General features: G+C 40.5%; 1 protein-coding gene across 6 annotated transcripts in view; it reads right to left on the bottom strand.

Annotated features, from left to right (window-relative positions):
- The window catches only part of plxna2 (plexin A2), a 217,896-nt gene extending 206,616 nt beyond the window's left edge, over positions 1 to 11,280 (bottom strand). Inside the window, exons 1-3 of one of the 6 annotated variants that reach the window (XM_081609237.1) lie at positions 10,524 to 10,803; positions 10,219 to 10,275; positions 3,396 to 3,502 (exon numbers count right to left, since the gene is read on the bottom strand). The gene's annotated coding sequence lies outside the window, so the exon portion shown is untranslated. Of the gene's footprint in view, positions 1 to 3,395; positions 3,503 to 10,218; positions 10,804 to 11,261 lie in introns of those variants that run through there. The other 5 variants (XM_081609235.1, XM_081609238.1, XM_081609239.1 and 2 more) reach the window with 5 other exon arrangements.
- Positions 11,281 to 15,174: the final 3,894 nt, after the last annotated feature.

Raw genomic sequence — 15,174 nt, 5'->3', positions numbered from 1 at the left:
CAAGGTTATCACTTCACAAAACCTAAAAGTAATCCAGCATCTTAATATTGCAAGAACTTGTGACAGGAAAGTTTGCAGCACCACCAGTAATGGCCATTTTCTCAATTTGAATTGACAGGACAAGCTCTAAGAAAAGCTGTTTTCAAAAGAGAGGGTTCCACATTACTTATTACGGTTTAAAACCTTGACTATGATGTATAAATCTACATCAAAACTGAGGTTAAATGAAGTAACTGTACATTTTCACAGACTCTCTAGGTGTTATGACAAGCTGCCTTCCATCCTTTTTCTCCCACTGGCTTCTGTGTGTGGATCAGAGTCATGTATTCATGCATAAACATTAATGTTATCCCAAGGGAAAATTCATTTCCCCTGGCCTGGACACAATAAATCACCTTCGGCCAAAGTAAAGAGTCTGGAGTTGCAGAGACCGGCGGCAGTAGCGTTAGTCAGAACTTTTTTCATCCAACATTAACCCAAGTACTTTCACAAGTTGAACCAAAATTTAAGTCAGAAAACATGGACATGTTTTTAAAATCATAAACGCAAGTTTGAAAGACGAAGTCAACTCGTTCTGTTTAAATGTTTGACTTTAAGCCTTTGTCGACACTTCTGGGAAACAAGTTTCCGCAATGAGCCACATTCCATGTTTTGAAGCTGAATGAGTTTCATGGTCTTTCATCATCAATTTATCCCTCTTTACTTTGGTCTACAACTGTGGAAAAACTTAATCAAGACGATGTGTGTGCACAAGAGACAGAACAAGATACTGTAGTGAAGAAATGAGAGCGGAAAGCTTTTCCAGACAGAGTTTTCTGTTTGCCATCTAACTCTGATGAATTCAGAGGGCCTTGTTTTCCCTTCCTCTTTCCTTTCTTCCCATCTCCTCGCTCGGTCAAAGCTACATATGACTTCAGGCTTCTGCTTCTCAGCGAAAGAAGATTTCCACACAGATAGCTGACCAAAAATCTGGTATCACTGAAGCATGAACAAGTGCAGAGATCTACATGTTACCGAGCAATAGAGCGCACTGGAAGAAATATTTGTAAATTTTACCCTGCAAGTCAAATTAAAGAAACATTCAAAACAATAAATGCAAAATGCATTAATATCTGTGAATTGTTTTCAGTATTGGACACATACCATCCAGTTAAACTGAGAGTATGATGAGAGGATTATGCAGTTAAAGGGGAAGTATGTGCTTTCCAGCCACATCAATAATTTTATAGCACAATCCAGTAGCTATGTTACCTTCATTTGTTATAAAAATGCTATATACATTAAATATGACAAATAATTTGACTTCATAATTTAACATCTGTCTCATTAAGAGACTCCGTCTTTCTGAAACTTCATATTCAGCGAGTCATCACTCGACTATTAACCCTTTAACAACATTTTTTACCAGCATTGTACTGAGAAGTATCTCCCATAATGAGCTCATATGATGCGCAGTGCCACCAGATGTTTGCCAATTGCTGTGGGCTAGTCTAAAGGAACCGAGTGAGGTAGCGTGAAGGGCTGCTCTGTAAGGCAGACGCTCAGTAGCTTGGAACCAGCACTTCTGAGGAGGAGCTGCACCTCAAAGGCGGCGCTAGACCCACCCAGGCATTTTGCAGGGCTGAATGGTTGTCAACGGAGATTTAAGGATTTCTCAAACATGCATGAAAGGATCAAGGCCAGGTATGTTTTTGATGAGGAAATAGCATTATAACATGATGCAGAAAAAGTCTATTTTACATGATGGTGCCTCTTTAACACCCTATGGTACTTCTGGAGGGGCAGAAGTACCAATCTCCAAGCTGAATCACAACTCAGCTTGGAGAATCTGTTGACAAGACAGCTTTCAGTTGTGCTATCCACAAATCTGACCTTCATGAAAGAGTGTGAACAGGGAAGCTGTTCTTAAAAGAAAATCATAGGAAGTCACATTTGCAGTTTGCCACAAGCCATGCAGGGAACACAGCAGACCTATAAAAGATGGACAAATAAGACCAACGCTGACCTTTCACAGCCTGCAAGTAAAACACTACGTGTGGTGGAAAACTAACGCTGCACATCATTCTGAACACACCACCCCCATCATGAAATACTGTGGCTGGAGCCCCCCAAGCTGTCGGGATGATTTTCATCAAGTCAAATGAAGCTGAAAGGTGTTGATAGGGAGATGGATGAAGCTAAATACAGGGCAGTCCTGGAACAAAAATGGAAGGGTCATCTTCTCTAGAAAGACCCCATGCATAGAGTCAATAGCTACAATTGAAAGGTTTGGATAGAAACATTCATCTGCGGCAATGACCCAAGTAAGAAAACTGCTCTTCACAGATTCCCATCATCCAATCTAAATCTTGAGCTTTGTTGCATAGAAAATGGGCAAATCCTTCTCAATCTATATGTACAAAGGAGGTGGAAACAAATCAAAAGATGGTTCATAACTGCAATGAAAAGTGGTTGTACACCGACTAAATACAAGCGAAGAAAGAAAAACAATGAATGAATTAAATTGTACATTTTTATAGTGCTTTATGTTGAAATACATTGATTTGTGGTTGCAAAGTGACAAAATGTGAAAAAGCTCGAGATGTGAGTGTTTTTTTATAAATCTGTAAATCTATGTTAATATACTGACCTGCAGGATTTCACAAGCATAGGGTAAAAAAAAAAACAACACATTAGGCAATTCCCTAAACATTATAAAATGCTTCAAATAGCTGGTGGTAATGGCCATAACAGGCCCCTTTGAGTTGAAAGGGTTCTTACTCTAACTGAGCTGCGGTTTACATAGTAGAGCAAAAAAAAAGCTGTTGTTGGCTGGGCTCCTTTATGGCACATGAGTTGACTAGACAAGCAATGTCTGCACCCCTTTTCCAGCAGTAACCATGGTGACAGTGGCAGGCAGGGGCATCCTCATCACCAGGGGGCAGTGTGGGCAATGCTACATAGTGGTCCGCACTGCCAACCCCATACATGGGCTGCACACAGTCACGCAAAAAAACTACACATGTGCCACACTGTCCAAGCAAATCCGAATGAAAATGGACACAAACGCACGCAGCCAACCACGAATTCCACACATGCACACTGTCATCTGCTCCTGACAGATGCCCCTTGGCGCTCAACAAAAGCCCCCTCCCACTCTTGCCTCTCTCCCGCTCCCTTTTGTTGCTCACTTATTGTTGAATTTCCACCAAACAAAAATGCACATCCTCCCATGACACCAGCAAATTGATTATTTATGGTGCCAGGAGAACTGACTTATAACTGACTTGTATTCAAATGTGTGTGAAAGGCAAAGATGCTTGAGACAATGGATTCAATCTCTTAAATGAAAAGAGAGCAAAGTGTATTTACATAAGAATTTAAGGTTCTTTTTCCTCCTCTTTTTTGCCGATTACCTGCTTGTGCTGTATTGGACAGGCCTGGGAGCAGTTTTAGGACTGCGAGATGACTTCACGAGGGAATGCAGAATGAGATCAGAAAACAGGCGGCCACCTGACAGGGTCTGGAGGAAAAAAAAAAAAAGAAATCACACAAGCCCTCATCCTCATGTTTGCAGAGGTGAGAGCCAGACTTGCAGCCAGCGTGAAGATCGGTGACAAACAAACAACCAGACTTGTTATTCTGCAGGTCCCCGTGCCAGGATTCCTGCCCTTATCGCTGGCATCGAGTAATTTTGTTACACATGGTAAATATAGGAAGGCTTGTGACAGCAGACATCAGATAAAAGCTGAAAGTGCCTGGGCAGCGAAATGTGGAGATGGGGCTGAATGCCTAAACAGGCTGTTATGTGAAGGAGAGAGACTGATGATTGTGGCAGGCAGATTGAGGTACTAAAGAACGGTGGAGGAGACGGATCCCGTCCCATGGAAATGTGTCATGAAGGCAATGCTATTAACATCTTAATAAAAGGCTTGCCAGGCCCTGGAGAGCCCTCCTGAGTAGACTGCCTCCTTCTTTCCACACAGGGGCCCTGAAGCCGCTTTTTGCTGCATATCAACGAGGAAACATTTAGGTTGTGCCAGTCCTGCATTGTGAGGGTGTTAGACTTCCCAAAGGAGTGGCCTAAATGCCTATCCACAAACATGCTTCGCTAAATTCCTTTATTCCCCCTTTCCCTCCACTTTCATTTACTGTTCATTTCTCCATCTGTTGGATTTAGTAGCCATACAAAAGCCTTTGTTTCAGCAAGCTGGCAGGCCTTTGGGACAGCAGAGTGCACTCTGGGGTTCAGTGCTAACTTGCTGCCATCAATAGATAGAGCAGGATCTGGACCAGCCACAGCAGCACCAGGCAGAGGGAGGACTGTTAACCGTCCTCTGATGAAGCTTGAAGCTGGCTGCTGACTGTCTGTGTTGACACACAGGCTGCTTTCTTCTCCCAGTCTGACAAGGATGAGGAGACAATTTCTCCTTACAGAATTCCTACTGACTCCTACATGAGTCTGTTACTAGTGTCATGGCATATCAGGGTTTTAAAATGTGCTCCTATGGTTTAACCTGCTTTTAACGAGAAAGTCCAAGAGTGATTATGGTTTTCTCTGTGTTTTTGGGGATTAAGTAGCTGCAGCCGCTCCCCCACCTGTCGCTGCGCCCTGTCGGTTGATGAGTCACAAGAAGGATCCTCCTACACATTTCCCTTGCTTTTTTCTCAAGAGAAAAAACAATTCAGGTGTTTTAGCACATGAGTAGCTCTGCCCCTCCTACACCTATAGCTGTGCATTGTTTAGCAGACTGAAGGAAGAATGGTACATATTTCTCTTAACTTTCTCTTGTTCTGATGCTTTTCTTGTGTTTATAAAAAAAAATAAATTCAGCTGACTGATCCTGTGCACAATGCACTTGAAATCCACAACTGCGTTTGATGGAATTTTGTTCTTTGAGTTCAAACTATGTGCAAAATCAAACTAACAAACGTAACATCTGAATGTTAAAATATGTCTTATTACTTTTGCAGCAATAGAAATAATTTTAGCAATTTCATCAAGTTCCACATCTTTGTAAAAACGTTGCATTTTACCTCAAACTTGTAATAACATGGGAATCTTTTCGTTCCCTGAAAAGAAAATAACTTTTCATTTTCCAAGGATAAATATGTATCGAAAAAAGATATTTGAGAAATTGAAACTTTATTTCTCTCTTCATTTACGGACAGATGAAATTCACTCCTTTTGAAAACAAAAAGGACTTTTTACATCTAGATTATGTCTTTTATCTTTGTTTTGTCCCATCACAACCCAGATAAATGCACACTCAAGCAAATGCCTAAAAGACTCATCTCATCGTTTTTCAGGCCCTCAAGACTCCCTTGAATTTTATCTGGACTTTTTAGTTTTTAAACAGCCTAGTTTAGACATACTTATAGATCACAACAAAAAACATAGATAGTAAAAAGTGAACACAACATGTGGTTTCAGGTAACAGCTCCATGTCAGGAAGGAGCCTAGGGATAGTAAGAACTTCCACTTTAGTCGTGGCATTTTCTTTTTCAACTGCCCAATGTTTTTCAAAAAGTCCCCAGTCTCACTGTGCATCATGAAAGAATGAAATGCAGAGTGGCATTGATTTCTGCACTCTGTGCCATGTGTTGCTCATACTGGGCAATCTGCTACTTAACAATGTAGTGGCCTGTAGTCATCAATTTAAAACGGTTTCAACGATTGGATAAGTCACTGAAGCCTGCACACACAGCTACTCAAGATGATGAAAATGGCTTCAGCAGCATGACAACACCATTAAATGCGACCCTGTGGTGTTTTCCAACATCTGTTATTGTATGAAAATTATCAAAGCTGAAGAACAGATCTATGGTATATGTATGTTGAAAACATGAGGGGTTCATCTTCACTAGAGGATTAGCAACCAAATCAGAGACCCTTTGGCACCAACTGGGTTTGTGCTGATAAGATTCTGTTGTGTGAAGCAGCAAACAAACCAGATAAATGTTCCTCCAAGTACAAAAACACTGAAAGATTTTGAACAATGCAAATAAAACAATTTCTCTCAGTTTAGCAGTTTGAATGAACTCTGAAGAAAACACTGGTTCCTTTAACAGCTTTATTCACTTTTTGCAAAAATCTAACTCTGAGCCAACTTTCCATGGTAAAACCTTCACACCTAAGAGTGCCATTAACACCACCTTGCAGTGGTAAAATGTGGAGCGTTCACTGCTTATATCAGGTTTGTGTGCTACTGATTTTTGAGGCTGGTAAAAATTCATATCCCCTCAATGCATCCACCAGCAGATAGCCAAGTGCTTTTCTATAATATGTTACATCATTTTAGGAGGAATACTTTTTGTACTTCTGTTTAAAATGAAAGACATTAGATAAGGTAATTGCCAAATTACATTATTTTTGTTAGTACCATAACATGAAATACTTTTTTTGTGAGTTGTTATCATATAACAATGCTCTCATACTGGCTGTCTGATGATTATGTGAATAAAATCTCAAAATGAAATGATGAAGCAGAGGAATTGTCTCCGCTAATGTCAAAAAACACTGTTAGCAATTGTGTTGTTTTCATGAAATAAGAAACAATTAGCATCACACGTAAAGAAGTTTGTTCTCACAATAAAACATTCCACGCCATGATCCTCCAACTACTTCCTGTTGTCTTTTTCGTGGTTCTCACCAGTGGCTCATGTGATGCAAAAAAAGTGTTTCCATTGCAATTCTGCGAAATAAACTAATTTCTGTCTGACCAAAAAAAAAACCCATCTCATCCTAACACCAAAAATGTTTACTAATAAACGAGTAATTTCGAAATTGCCATGTTTACAATTCATTTTTGAAATGTTAAATTGTGTAGTTATATGGTCAATGTAAATGCAGCTTGTTAAAAACCTGCAAAGTGCAGCAGCAGAATCTTATCCCTTAGGTTAAAATTATGTGCAACATGTATAACAACTATAGAAAAATGGAAAATAGAATACAGATTTCAATATAAAAAGTAATATTTAGCATTGTATATTTGAAGCTAGCACACTGATTCCCGTTTCAAGTAGATTACTGTATCAATGTTTTGTCTGTCAATAGGACTGTTATGACACAATATGAGAGTATGTTTTATTGGAATCAACAACTATTTCAGGAACCATCTCCAAATTAAGACTTGATTCCAAAAAGTGGAGAGATTTTAGTGACATTGTCACAATTAACAGATAAACAAGAAGCACTGGGCTATGATAGGGAAATAAATTATTTGTGATCTTCTGCTTTTTTTTTCCTTCTAAAAACTGAACTGACTAAGCATCCTCTCTGGCTGCTCTCCATTTGTTCACTGTCACCTACAGACCCAGATCTGCGTTTATGTCAATTCTCACGTGCTTACACTCACCAAAGTGCAGATCGCAGACACAAACATGTACATAACGAGGCTGAATGAGCTGAGCGTGTGTGGGTCAAGGAGATTGAGATCTCAGTTGTGACAGCTGGACAGTTGAGAGGTTCAGATAAACAGCCTGCAGAGAGCCAAGACGGGAGGCCAATGGCATTAAAACAAACACTTTGCTATTTGCACACTCCAGCAGATACGGGAAAGAAGGACCTATATCTATCAGCGAAAGAGTCACTGAAGCCACAAAAGCTCCATTATGTGCATGTTTGCGTGCATGTGGAAGCAAATAGACAGTTGGGACGGCGGGGGTTGCTGCAAATGATGATGGGGGGGTTAGGGAGAAATCGGGTCTGCGTTCAGAATACAAAACCGCTGAACACATTTGCAGCATTCACTCATTAAGAAATAGGTCAAGGATTCTGCTCGCATGCGTAGCAACTTGTCAAAATCTCTCAAGCTGAACTGTGGCAAGCCTCTCTGCCTTAAGGGGGGGAATCCGTAGAGAAGCGAGTACTGTGGTGGTCTGCCAACACAGACCACAGTGCTGTGACAGCACACAGAAAATAAGCAACAATTCAACTCAAAGTCCAATTGTGGAATGTAAACGATCACAACTCATTGCTCTTCATCAACAGAGGACGCTCTTGAGCCAGCGGAGTTTGTCGCAGATGCTGATGGATGCTGATAGTGGCAGTGGTAGCTGAGGATTATGACAGACTTCAGAAAGTCTGCAGTCCATTAGGGAAGCACTTGCTCTTACAGCAGTAAAGGTCACTTTTCTAAATGAAGTAATGGTGATTAAAAAGACATTTTAGGGGTGAAAACCAGTCCCATCCTGCCAGGACTAAGATCTATAAATAAAGTCATCACTCTGCATTTTAACCAAGCAAGACGAAATATTTTCCAATGGTAAATCTGGTAAATCTGGACAGACTAGTGCAAACTGCTTTACTGGACACATAGTAAACTAATGCTTCGAAAGATATTACAGCTCCTTGCAGCAACTTTGGAAAACAAGCCCAGTCCGAGTAATTTCTACCCAGCTCAGTAAGGTTGACCTTATTGATCGTATCAACGTGTGATGTTGAGGTTCACGAAAGGCAATCTCGGATAGAAAGACTTCAAAGGCACCGCTTTAAAAAAAAGAGAATTATTTAGAAAGAACAATCCTTCTGCTCTCCTTTATGTTGGTTCATTAAACCTGTCAACAATAGCACAAACGCCTAAAAGTCAAGGTAAATTTGAGTGACTGAAGCTTAGTGAGGGTTTATAAGAAAAAAAAAATCCAAGTACAAGACAAAGAATAGTTTCTTAATGATATAAGAGTTACTGAAAAGCTCAGCTGGTCTGAGAGAGCAACAATGCATAGAGCCTGCTTCTTTTTCATTATTAGATTGGAGTTAATTAGGTGAGCATAATCAGCATGTTATAATCTAAACAATTGTGTGAGCTAGTTTGTTCTTCTAAAGGGAGCCGCATGACACCCCCTCCCTAGCTAGCGGTTGCTTTGGGGAGGGGAGACGCAAGGCTGTGTCCCTTTGAGATGGATATTAAAATAATTGTGTGCGGGGGGTCATGCTTCAGAGGCTCCAAAAATGTGATTTTGCCAGGAAGGAACTGGTTTTGATTGCAAGGGCAGAGGGATTAATATGCTACCCATCAGCCGCGGCAGATGCAAGTCATTTTCATGCAAATGCGAGGCAATTTTCTACTTAAGACAACATTTATTTTCTTTGGAGTCACTGTCATGGGCGCTCACCAGGACACTGGGAGTCTGACAGAGAATTAAGATTTGTAGGTGCATCGGCTGAATTGGACAGATGAGGTCTGGAGCCGTCCATGGAGCTCTACGCTGATGACAGTAAAGGGCAATAATGTAATAACACAACTGACAGAGGTCTGATAACGTGAACTAGATTAGTGATCCAGAGAGGCCAAACCAAGGAAGATATTTATGAGTTAGAAAATCATTTCTGTCTCAGATTCAAGGCTCACTTGTTGCAGGGAAGCAGGTCAAAGTCAACAGCCTGACAGAGCAAGTTAAAATTGTCAACTGAATGGACTCTGAGTCTGATTTACTTGATTGAGGTCAATGAGTCAGAATCACTTGAATGCAGGATTGTGATAACTGTAAGCAAAAGGAAGTAAAATCTTCGAAGACTGAACAGGGCAGCACATGCCGAAAGAATTTAAGAGCCAAGAATGCTGCAAACCTGAATTCTCGTCTCAGTAGGAAAAGTTGGAAAGAAATTAGGATTTCCAATCCCGGTTTTCTTGTATCTTTGCCCGCTCTCCGCTGGTTTTTCACACTGCTGCTGGGTTCAGGTGATGACACAATCTGTTTCTCATCAAGTATAATCAGGTGTTTGAGTTCAAATTCAATTGAAATGGAATTTGTGTCATACATGTAATGATTTTAGGGAAAAAATAAATAGTGTTTACATGTTGTGCTAAACCTGTATTAACTGTTATGAATGAAGATGCAAAATATAGTTTTCTCTTTTCTTTTTTTTTTTTTTTTACATAAAACATAAAAGACAGCCAGGCAAATATGAAAAGACTCTGGTCCATGTGCCGAATCTGCAGGTTACTGCTCTGCTGTAAAGGTTTGATTCATAATAAGACTATGTGTGATGAACGTTTGTTTGGGCGTCAGAGTGTGAGCTGTGGCACCGACACAATGTAAAACAGGCTGCCACCTTATCAAAGCCCGCAGCCAGAGATGATAAATGTCTCTTCCCGGTTGTCTCTATGCAGTGTCGGAAATGAGCTCTCCTGCAGTGTCGAGAGGGGCTGTTTTGTGGCACTCAGTGTGAGATTCCAGCAAATAAAAATTCCCATAAAGGCAGATTTATCCGAAACAACTGAGGTGATCACTCACCTCTTCATTTTTAAACTGGATCTCCTGGCAGTTGTTGATGCGCTCCACTCACATCCACTGAAAGAAGAAGGAAAAAAAAAAAAAAAAAACGATTCCAAATGCGCTCAGTACAAGGTTGTAAGGGAAATCACAAATGCAGTGTCAGTTGTTTCAGTCCCTTTTAATGCAGGGTAGCCTCTCTGCAGGAAGGACCTGTTAAGCGGTGGCGTCATTCATTCAAAGTGGACACCTTGGACGTAGCAGCTGATTGCGAATGCAGCGCGTAAACTTCACAGCAGAGCCCGGGCGTCAGCATCTGAACTGACCTCCTGTAACGTCAACTTCAGCGGACCGTGTCAGTGCGGCAGCGGTGCATTCCTCCGGGTTCCGCAGTCAGCCTTCCTCCGGCGCGGCTCTACGGTGCGAGCCTCCAAGCCGCAGCCAGGCTCGCCATCACCCGCCGGTAGAAGAAGAAGCGTGTTAGCGTCGGTGCAGACCCGCAGCGTGGCTTCCTCACAAGGCTCTGCCGGACTCACACTCACAGAAGACTGGCGGCTCCATCCGAGTACAGCGGCGTGTTGAAGCTGCGTGTTTGCGTGCGCGTGTATGCGCGCGTGCTGCCATTGGCACAGAGCGCGCCTAAACCCAGCCCACTCACACTCCAGCTCATTACGGCGTTAACCGTTTCCGCCCAGAATTACACATTTTGTACGTAATTTGAAAACTTTGTATATGCAAGAAATAAATCTGAATTATCGCCTTGAAATAAAAGCTTTACTAAACACAGATGAATATGTTTGTTTTTTTTTAGATGCACTAGTTAAGATTTAGTTTGATAAGAGGTGAAACATTTTTCAAAGTTTTCCCTTATTGTTTGACAGAAACAAAAATACTTTCGGACTGACGCTCCAGTGTTGTAACATTTAGATTGCAGCTACAGCAACTCGGCACCGGACACTTTTTGCATTTTTATTCTTGATTGTTCTTTTGCCTGACCAAAGCGATGTAACATGGACACAGTTCTACAGTAGTCGCATCACGTCAAAAAAATGAACACGTCTTACCCATCAGTTGACTTTGTCTTCACAGCACACAGTCCCAAGTCAGTGACAGGTTCTCTTCTTCTACTTTGTATTAGAACACTGCCATCTATAGGTCAAAATTTGAATCTCTCTCTCTCCCTTTCTCTCTTCATCTCTGTCTCTCTCCACACGTACATTGCTCATGTCCAGTTTTGTTTTCTTGTTTCCTTTCTCTTTTGGACCTGAATCATCTGTGTCCTCAAAATTTATGCTGAAACGAGCTGGTTTTCAGGCAGCACAGCGAAAAAACAAAGAGTTTCTAAATCCTATTCACCTAAAATGATCAAATGGACTGTGGCATTAGAGAGGAGGACCTTTACAACATGGAAGAAATATATACATTACCAGAGAAACAAAATGCAAACAAATTTACATGCTGCACATACGTAGTATGTTAAATCAAGGTGTTGTATCAGGATTCTATCAATTTATAAACCAAAACAACAATTGTACTTGGACAGTAAGTCTTGCAAAAATGTGAATTAGCCTGTTAAATGGTGCCACATTTTCATTCCTAAAACACAAAGTTAAATGTATCTCATTAGGATTGCATATGATTTACCAACAAACAGTATTCAACATCGAGACACTGAAATCTTTGCAAAACAGACAGCTGAAGCTCAGTCAGATTGGATGGAGTGTGATTCTAAACATTTTCTCACCACACATTCTCATCAATTGAATTCAGGTCTGGACTTCGAATAGGCCATTATATGGCTCTGGTTGTATGTTTTGAGTCACTGTCCAGTTGGTAAACCTCTGTCCTGGTCTCAAATGTTGTCCACCCTTTTACAGATCTTCCTCCAGGCTTGCTCTGTATTTAGCTCCACCCATTTCCAATCATCTCTGAGCAGTTTTCTGTCACTGCTGAAGCAACACTTTGCCACAGCATGATGCCCCTACTAACAGGTTTTATAGTGAACATGTTCCGTATGGTGTACAGCAATAATTTTCTGCTACACAGCATTTTGCACGAAGAGAGTTGAATACAGTTTTGTTTCAAGAAACTTTAAAAATGATGTAGCATTTTTTTTTTTAATTTATTTGCTACTTTTTGTTAATCTAACACAGGGAGTAACTGTAAAGCAAGTGTTTGAATTTAATGTGGCAAGATGTGGAAAAGTACAAGGATTTGCAATTATTTTTGCAAAGTACACCAACTTTAAATATAAAGGCACATTTTCAATGTTTTCCAGTTGCATGAAGTTTTTTATCTCCCAAAGATATCAACTTTGACATAGTTACTAGCACATCAAAACAAAACCCAGACCGTGTGCATCTTTCCTCTTTTTTGGAGGGTTATTGCAAAAAGTAGGCTATCCACTTTCTCTGATGCATCAATAATGCAGAGTAGGGAAAAGGGAGCCAGTGTCTGCCATCAAAAGTATTGCAAAACTGCCAGGAGGAAGAAGATGTGGAACAACCAGCATAAGTACACTAAAAGCACAGCGCCCACTTAAAGACAGGGTCAATAGCTGGAGGGCGTCCATATTGGAATTCTGCCGCAATGCCTCTCAAATGGATCTCAGTCAACCCTGGACAGCAGGGGTAATCAAATACAGACTTTTTCAATCCATTACTCACGACCCTGTTCGGAACAAGCCATGATTTGTTTGATTGGAATATAACTCAATTCATATTGAAAGAACAGGTTGCTACGGAACAGTCTGGAAGAGATTTGGCCCTTTTTGGACAGAAAAACATGATAGATTAACTTATTCTGCAAGGAGAAGTTTAGTTATTACCTACAGAACAACTAAAGCCGTTATGCTTCACTTTCAGACATATCGACAGAATGAGTCGAGTTTTGGCGGCAGAGACTGTAAAACAAAATAGTGAGGAGAATATTGCTCAGATTGAAATTCGAAAAATGTGCTGAATCAGCCTGATCATATAATTTATATCAGGTTTTTAAGTTGTCAGTGGATATGCCACAAATGGGAAACAGTTTAGCAGGGAGATTTCTGCCTAGGTCTCCTGTGTGTCATAGTTTGAGGTTTTATTCCTATAAACACCTAAAGCCAATGCAAAGAACCAACAGTTTCTTACTGGTGTGATCATAACTCGGGAATGCTTGCCCACAGCGCAGAATGAAATCCCAGTGAGGTTTACAGTGACTTGCCCTAATCTTGGTCAAATTTTGTGACATTACAACAAATCTCAATGTGCTTCACTGCAGTTTTATTGGATTGGTCAGCACAACATGAAATGGAAGAAAAATGGTCCATACCTTTCAAAATGTTTTGCTATTGAAAAAGTATGGCGTGCTCAAACCATGACCTCCCCCGAGGTCATGGTTTGAAGAACTTTTCTCCACAATTACTGTGGATGTCACGCCACAGTAATTGTGGCGTGACCTCCACACGCCACAATTGGGACTCAAAGTAGTCTGTCCAGATTTACCAGATTTACCATTGAGCTGTGTGGGAATCCCTGATGGGAAATCAGAGATTCCCATCAGGGATTCCTATCCCTGATGGGAATCCCATCCCTGATTCCCATCAGGGATGGGAATCTCTGATTTCTACCCGATACAATAAATATCTGGATTCACATCCTACAATCTGATACATAAGATTACGTCTCATCAGCCACTGATTCAGTTAGATTAGAGTTCTGTCCTCATCACAATGTATCTCGATTTAAATGAACTTAGCTGAAAAATATATTGTTTGTGTAAATGTTTATCCATTAATAAAACTGAATGAAACAATTCAAATATAATTTATTACTGAATTGCTGTTTTACATAAAGGTTCTTTACAAAAAATATGTCATATAATCTTTGTGAGGGACATATTTAAGTGGTTTTTGGTGATGAATCCTGTTGTCAGTTGCTATGGCAACTAGACTATGTAGCATAGCCAACAGAGAATGAGAAAAACGAATAGGACTAGTTTAGAGTAATTCTTCAACGGTTTTTCTGCGGTATTTCCCCCTTTGCTGTGGCTCACTGAATTAATTAATACTGAATTAATAATACCTACATCGCCAGGTTTCATTTTGTTAAGGGAATAGTTCTACAGCGGCAGCTCGGCTATGAATGGCAGAACATCTTTTACCCTCACGCGTTGTGCGCATGCGCACAATTTCTGGATGGAAACATTAACATGCAAGAGGTCTATGACATCTGTTATGGCTTTTGCACAAGTGGAGTCAATAGCCAGTTGTCGGCTGAAAATGATGAAATGCTAGCCTCACCATGCTCGGAGCTGAAGGACGAAAAACGACGTGAATCTGTCTCTGATATGTGTCTTCATGGTGATTCCATGTCGTCATTTCAAGTGGGTTTTTATACAGTGGGTTTAGTCGTGCTTCCAGTGTATTTGACAGCAGTTTGCATATTGCATTTGCTTCATCAACCTGTCCGTTTCTCTTGTAAAGTCTGTAGTGTTGTCAAATCTTAGATTTACAGTGTGGCAGTGAATGTATCGGTTCTTGCTCCGCCATGTTTGCCAGTTGTTGTGGTCACGTACTGGCGCCTGCCCACACAGAAGCGGTCTACAGGAAGCCTCTTTGGTCAATAACTTGATTTATTCTATTTTATTTTATTTTTAATACAGTCATATCGAATTTTACTGGTACAATCAGGTAAAATCCGGTGTAGTTAGAATTTTTCGTGTTAAGTGCTGGAAATTGAAAGCTGCCATCATATCACGCATGCGCATGTCCGTGGATCGACGGGAACAGGTTAATCTTCCAATCACGAATGTATTCATATTCAGTTGATAATAATATACATCCCAACGAGTCTGGTTTGTCAGAATAAAACTACCTTTTGAAAATAAGTTTTAAGCACATAGTATTAACGTCACATTTCTGTTATTATAAATAGATTTTTTTATTGGTGTGATGTAATATTCTAATTTTAAATCTCATGTTTTATTTGCAATAAG

This window comes from Poecilia reticulata, chromosome 7 (genome assembly GCF_904066995.2).
Source record: "Poecilia reticulata chromosome 7, P_reticulata-male-v2, whole genome shotgun sequence".
NCBI lineage: Eukaryota > Metazoa > Chordata > Actinopteri > Cyprinodontiformes > Poeciliidae > Poecilia > Poecilia reticulata.
This window is presented reverse-complemented; position numbering and strand designations above follow the sequence as displayed.